We start from the raw sequence: 6115 nt of genomic DNA on the forward strand, positions 1-6115 counted from the left end.
AAAGGAAGGAAGGAAGGAAGGAAGGAAGGAAGGAAGGAAGGAAGGAAGGAAGGAAGGAAAGAAGGAAAAAGATTTTGGAGAGGGCTGCATACACAGAGAGCACAGATAATTTTCTTTTCTTCTTTTTAATGAGTAAAGCAAGTTTTATTTCTTTACAAAAACATTATGTGATATCTTTTTAAAATATTATTTTCTTGCATTTTCTATTATTTATTTTTATTTATTAACTTTATATCCAGCTTACTCCTCCCTCCCATAAGAAGGAGATGGGTTGAAAGTTCACAAGAAAAAACAAACCTGTGGCTATTTATAATGTCCATTTACTTTCTATTGCTTGCCTTCTTCCATTCAAACATGGCATCTTAAGATATTTTTGTAGTAATTTCCCTACACCATGGTCAATCTCAAAAAGTCTTGAACAGTGCCTAGCACAAAAAAGATCAATAAGCTGTGAACGGATCAATAACCCACTAAACAGATGAAGCAATTGGTGCCCAGAGAAGCTAAGTAACGTTCTTGTCACAAACTATAGAAATGATCCCTGAAAGTATAGTCATGCTAAGTAACGTTCTTAATGGGTCACACTGCATGTCGTGACATAGGCCCAATTGGCCACTGCAGCTCTGAAGAGCCGTATTCTATCTTCTGTCAGATGATTAACAATGACACATATCTTCATTAGGAAACTTTCACTTTTTATGAGAGAAGAATACATTTTCTTTCCCCATTCTCATTTCTCTTCCATTTCTCTTCATTTACTTCATTTCCTTCGTTCATTTTATTTTTTCATTAAACTATTCTGCATTTGTGTGCATGTGTGCTGGCCACCATGATTGACGCTGGAGATGCAGAACTAAGTAAGACACACTGTCTATTCACCAAGAGCGACTCTGAATAGAGAGATGGCAGACATAAACAGATGAATTCAAAGTGTGCATTAGTTTCCATTTAGGAAATGGAAATCATCTTACCCCAGTTATTTCCTCTTTCCAGTGACGTGTGAGAAATTTTGGGTTTGGGAGATGGGTCAGTGGATAAATCACTTCCTGTTCAAGCTTGAGGACCTGACTTAAGAGCCCTAGAATCCACGTAGAAATTGTCAATCATGGCAGCAGCCTTCCTTCAACCAGAGAAAGGTGCAGAAACAGAGGATTGATCCTTAGGCCAAGCTACATAGCTAAATTAGTGAACTGTGAGGGAACTTTTCTCAAAGAAGTGCAAGGAAATTGACAAAGGCACCAAGTAACAACTTCATACACACACATGCATACCCACATGTGTGCTTTCATACATGCAAACACACACACATAAACACATGTACAAAATACTCAAATCCGCAAAATAGAGGAGGGAAATTTTATCCTGTTGCTTCCTGAATGTAATCTCAACCGACACAAAACACATATATGCCACATTTGAATTTTTTCCAGCAAGTCATATTTGACTCTTTGGAGGGCAGAGGTAGTATAAATATAAATTTAAGCGAATACATATTTGTATTTACCATGTTTAAACCATAGCACAAATCGTGGTGAGGAATTGAAAATGAAATGACCTGTTTTGACCAGACTGATGTAACTGAACTAAAGACATAAAGCAAGACACACAGTAAGAATGGCGTAGATGAAGATTACATTCCTAGAATGAATATGTTTCCTTCCCTAACTGAATACCTTGGGTTGGGTCCCTCTGAAATTTTCCACTGTTTATGTTCTGTTTCCTTGGTAACCCTCTCCCTGCCCCCAGCTTATGGTTTTTCCTTAAATACCCCTCACTTCTTGTGTTTGGGGTCGAACTCTGGCCAACATGATCACGAGATCGACCCTGGTACTGGTCTATCCCAAATAAACCTCATGTGATTGCAGCAAAAAAAAAAAAAAAAAAAAAAAAGAATGGCGTAGAAGAAGCTGTTTTCTGTGCAATAAACTCAATTCAGGTTGGAGCAATGGAGATTAAAATAAACAGAGGTCAGCTTCAGGGCCTTTGTGTTCAACTGCTTCTTCTTCCATGGTTTCTGGGGCTGGTGTGTAGAGGCACTCCTCTAACTGCATAATAGGATGCACACCTTGGCAGAAAGGAAGTATGGCTAATTAGTACATCTAGTACTTTTGCAGAAGATGTGAGGGTAGTGCCCAGCACTCACATGAGGTGGCTCACAACTACCTGTAATTTCAGGACTGGAGGATCAGATACCTTAAACTGGCTTTAGCCAGTACTGTACTCACATCCTCAAATCCATATTTTGACATATACGCACAAACACACACACACACTTACATAAAAATAAAAATAAGACCTAAACAGATATTCACTTCCTTGATTATTTTATCCATTTATAAAGTGTCCTCTCCAAATATTACAAATCCTCCTGGCTGCCAAACACATAGGTACTATGTTCTGATTTGTGTGCCATGCCAACCAATGCCAACGTAAAGGATCTACCCACCAAGCTTTAATAATCTGTCTGCAAGTTCTCTTAGATATATGTTTTCTTTGATTATGATTAGCTCATTGGTGCCACATGTTCTTTGGGGCATTACAACAACATTTACAAAATGGCAAAATAATGAATGAGGCATTTGATGGAAAAACAAGTAAATAGGTGGTTTTTATTTTCCAATAACAACCTGCAGCCACCCACCACACTCTATTTTAAAATTCCAGTGCTTATGGAAAAAAACTGTTGACTGACAACTATTATTTATAAAAGACCCTATACAGGGTATTAAAGATGTCAAGAATGTTTTATCTGCTAAACTAAAACCTGTCTCAGACAGAAATAAAAACGGTAACAGAGTCAGCACATGCCTTTCATGTTAGTGAAGCATTTGAGAGCACCTGGGCCAAGGTTATGTGTTAAGTTAGTGAGAAGACATAACTCATGGGCTAACAGAAAAAGTCACTAGACAGGAAGATGGATGGATTGAACATGTTCTGTGCCACCAAACAGCTAATGGTGAGGTAAATACCTTTCAGCAAAACAAAATCCAGACTTGCTCCAGTCGTCCTCTAGCTACCTCCTGTGTCTAGTGAGGACAGTGCCGAGGCTTCTGGGGGTTCTTCTAGCACAGGGCAAGCTGATGCACCTCTGGAAGGCTTCATCTTCCATCCCCTTGCTTACAGTCTAGCTAACTCAGAAACACCTGAGGATGCATGCATGTGCAAGCCCTGCTGTCCATGTGCATGCACATGCACAAGCGCGCGCGCACACACACACACACACACACACACACACAAACACACACAAGTGCACACATATGCATCTTCACAACAAGATTGAAAAAATCTGAACAAAGCAGATCAGAAAAGCCATAAGTGCTCATAAATCACTTCAAACTTAACCTTTTATTATTTTGGGGGGGGAGGGGCTATTGATCCCCATGTGCTAGGCACTGGGACATCTTGTCTAAGAACCTAGTCAGTATTAAACAACCACAATTGTGTAGCAAATGACATGCAAGTGCTTAATAAAGTCTTTTGTGCAAAATAGGAAATATTTGTCAAAATTGAGTTTACTTAGGCAGTTATTATAATTGTTCGTTTTAATACAGTTTGCTCATGGATTAAATTTGCTTCATGTTTATCTTTCTATTATTCTTTGCATTGTACCCTTTTCATGTGTATGCATGCATACCCATTATGTAATTCAATGTTAAGGTTTTTTTCAAAGTTATACATTGCAAGTTAGTACATATATAATTAAAGTAGACTATCAACTAATAAAAAGATTTATAACATTGAACATGACTATCCTGTACTTCATCTATGATAATCATCAAAGCCCATGGTCATTATATCTCCATCATGGCTTTTGCTTTGTTGTTTGAACTTCTTTCTTCTGCAAAAGCCCATTGTGGTTTCTAGAGTAAGAAACAAAATCTCTCTGTAAAAAATAATTTGCTAGATAATAGTAAATGAATGTTTGTTCATGGGTCTAAAACACTAATTATCCCAGATTTGAATAAGAAACAAACACTCACTCAGTGGCTCTCAACCTTGTAATACTGCTGCCCTTTAATACAGTTCTTCATTCAGTAGTGACTCCCAACCATAAAATTGTTTGTGTTGCTTCTTCATAACTATAATATTGTTATTGTTATGAATATGATGTAAATACTCTCATATGCAGGATATCTGGTAGGGTCACCAACCACAAGTTGAGAACCACTACACCAGAGCCTGGAGAGATGCTCAAAGGTTAGCAACACTTGCTGTTCTTGCAGAGGACTCAGGTTCAGTTCCCAGCACCCACAGTCAGGAACACTGCCTATAGCTGTGCTCCAAGGGAGCCAATGTCCTCTTATAGCTTTCTGAGGCACTTGTGTGCACACAAGCATGTACATTCATGCACAGGCATACAGAAACACAAACACACAAACAAATAAACAAATCTTTAAGAAAAAGAGCAAGCACCCCACCTTCACCTGCACTTAAGTCAGATTGGCACATCCCCTCACACTCCCAACCCCCCATCCCCACACAGTCCTACCTATCACCCAAGAGGGGCATAGGAGGTATACTCAAAAAAGAGACACAGCTCTGCCTGCCTCCCAGGAGTCCTGCTCTAACCCAGGACACACAGTGCCAACTGCTTCCTGGGAGGCCTGCTCCAATCTCCAGGCCAGCTAACACCAGAGACAATGAGATGGCAGAAGGCAAACTCAGGATCATTATCAACAGAAGACAATGCAATAAGACTGCACCAGAACACAGCTCTCCTACTAAAGCAAGCCCTGGATATCCTAACATCTGACTAGCAAGATTTGACCTTAAATCCCATCTCATGAAGATGAGAAGCCTTTAAAGAAGATATAAATAATTCTCTTACATAAATATAGGAAAACACCAAACAATGAGAAGCCCTTAAAGAGGAAACAAATCCCTGAAAAAAATGTAGGAAAAGGTAATCAAACATTGAAAGAAATTAATAAACCGATCCAAGGTCTAAAAATGGAAACAGAAGCACTAAAGAAAACCCTAGAAATGGAAAACCTAGGAAAGAAAACAGGAACTACAAATGCAAGCATCACCAACAGAATATGAGATGGAAGAGAGAATCTCAGGCATAGAAGATATTGAAGAAGAAACTGCCTAACACAAAGCATCCATAAATTATTCAAAAACCAATCATAAGAATTCTAGGAATAGAAGAGGATGAAGATTCCCAGTTCAAAGGGCCAGAAAAACTTTCAGCAAAATCATAGACACAAACTTCCCTAACCTAAAGAAAGAGATGGCCTTAAACGTACAAGAAGCCTACAGAACACCAAATACATTGGACCAGAAAAGAAAGTCCTCATAATAATCAAAACATTAAATGTACAAACAAAGAAGGAATATTAAAACCTTCAAGGGAAAAAGTCAAGTAAAATATAAAGGCAGACTCATCAAAATTTTACTACACTCAAGGAAACACAAAAAAATTAATCATCTAACAACAAACCTGAAAGAAGAAAATCACAAATACATAGTACTGCATCCAATAACAAAATAACAAGAACTAATAAGAACTAACAATCAGTGGTCACTAGTATCTCTCCACATTGATGGACCTAACTCACCAGTAAAATGACACAGACTAATGGACTGGGTACTTAAACACAATCTATCATTCTGCTGCATACAAGAAACATACCTTAGAAACAAAAACACTACCTTAGAGTAAAAAGCAAGAAAAAGGTTTACCAAGCTAACAGTCTCAAGAAAAAAGCTGGAGTAGCCATTCTAATATCTAATAAAATAAGCTTTCAACCAAAAGTAAGCAAAAGAGATAGAAAAGGACACTTCACTCTCATCAAAGGAAAATTCCACCAAGATAAAGTCTCAATTAGGAACATCTATGCCTCAAATGCAAGGGCACCCACATTCATAAAAGAAACTTTACTAAAACTCAAAACGCACATTGAACCCCACACAATAACAGTGAGAGATTTCAATACTACTCTCACCAATACACAGGTCATTGAAACAGACACTAAACATAGACTCTTATTCTCAGCACTTCACAGAATCTTCTCCAAAACTGGCCATAACCAATAGGGAAATAGAAACAGTCATTAAAAACCTCCCAACCAAAGTAAGCTCAGACCGGGCGATGGTGGCGCACGCCTTTAAT

The 6115-nt window shown here is 38.3% G+C and overlaps 1 protein-coding gene and 1 pseudogene across 1 annotated transcript in view; both read right to left on the reverse strand.

Annotated features, from left to right (window-relative positions):
• Positions 1-6115, reverse strand: part of Slc25a21 (solute carrier family 25 member 21) — a 465218-nt gene that overhangs the window by 318138 nt on the left and 140965 nt on the right. The window lies entirely within an intron of this gene.
• LOC116081202 lies at positions 467-557 on the reverse strand (annotated as a pseudogene).

This window comes from Mastomys coucha, unplaced genomic scaffold, assembly GCF_008632895.1.
Source record: "Mastomys coucha isolate ucsf_1 unplaced genomic scaffold, UCSF_Mcou_1 pScaffold6, whole genome shotgun sequence".
NCBI classification, from domain to species: Eukaryota; Metazoa; Chordata; class Mammalia; order Rodentia; family Muridae; genus Mastomys; species Mastomys coucha.